This window comes from Silene latifolia, chromosome X (assembly GCF_048544455.1).
Source record: "Silene latifolia isolate original U9 population chromosome X, ASM4854445v1, whole genome shotgun sequence".
NCBI lineage: Eukaryota > Viridiplantae > Streptophyta > Magnoliopsida > Caryophyllales > Caryophyllaceae > Silene > Silene latifolia.
In genome coordinates, this window is record NC_133537.1 from 60,380,701 (window position 1) to 60,381,719 (window position 1,019).

The 1,019-nt window shown below is 40.1% G+C and overlaps 1 non-coding gene across 1 annotated transcript; it reads right to left on the minus strand.

Annotated features, from left to right (window-relative positions):
* Positions 1–612: 612 nt before the first annotated feature.
* LOC141625915 (small nucleolar RNA R71) lies at positions 613–719 on the minus strand. The gene has a single exon (XR_012535658.1). It is a non-coding gene; the product is annotated as a small nucleolar RNA R71 (small nucleolar RNA).
* Between the last annotated feature and the right edge of the window lie 300 nt (positions 720–1,019).

The window sequence follows — 1,019 nt, forward strand, 5'->3', positions numbered from 1 at the left end:
TTCTAATTATTTTCGAGTTGTTTGATATTTTGCATGTCTAGAAGATCACAAGGTAACTTGTTACCCTTTGATCACGATATTGAAAGGACTTTAACAACCAATAGAAGACTTACTAGGAGAACTTTGAGAGGTATCGGTGAGATTGTAGATATTCAACCAAATACTATTGAGTTCATCAACCCTTTTGCAAGAGAAGGTGAGGAGAACCCAACACAAAATCCAACACAAAATCAACCCACAATGCCTAAATTTTCATCACATTCCGTACCAACCGAGGAGAACCTACCCAATGGTACTCCCATACCACAACACTTCACCGGAAATTTTATTGACAAATCCGCATTTATCCAATTAGTCGAAAGAAGCCAATTTGGGGGGATGCCTAGTGAAGACCCTCACTCTCATATGGAGACTTTTTGCGACTATTGTGATGCGATTTCTCAAACCGGTGTAACTCAAGACCAAATTCGATGGGTCTTATTCCCTTTTCCTCTAATTGGCACCGCGAAACAATGGTTGAAAGGCCTTGATAAGGCTACTCTCGGAATTGATTCTTGGAAGAAGTTGGCTCTAGCTTTCTACAAAAAGTTCTATCCACCGGAAAAGACTAACATGCTAAGAGCTCAAATTACGGGCTTTAAGCAAAGAGATGAGGAATCTTTGTATGAAGCTTGGGAGCGATTCAAGGGAATTGGTCGCTCATGTCCTCATCATGGACTTAGCGAGTGGTTCTTGGTACAACAATTTTGGAACGGTATTTATGAAATCTCAAGAAACATTCTCAACATGGGATCAAATGGAATGTTCACCGAAGTTGATGACAATCAAACTTGGAACAAAATTGAGGAAATGACGGTCCATAACTCACAATATAGTAGACCTCGCAAGGCTACTAGAGGAGGAAAGCATGAAGTGGACTCCATTACTCAATTAGGTGCTCAACTTAGTGCTCACATTGATACCATCAATTTGAAGTTTGAAAAAGCTATGGCTAGACTTGAAGAAGCCTCAAAATCACC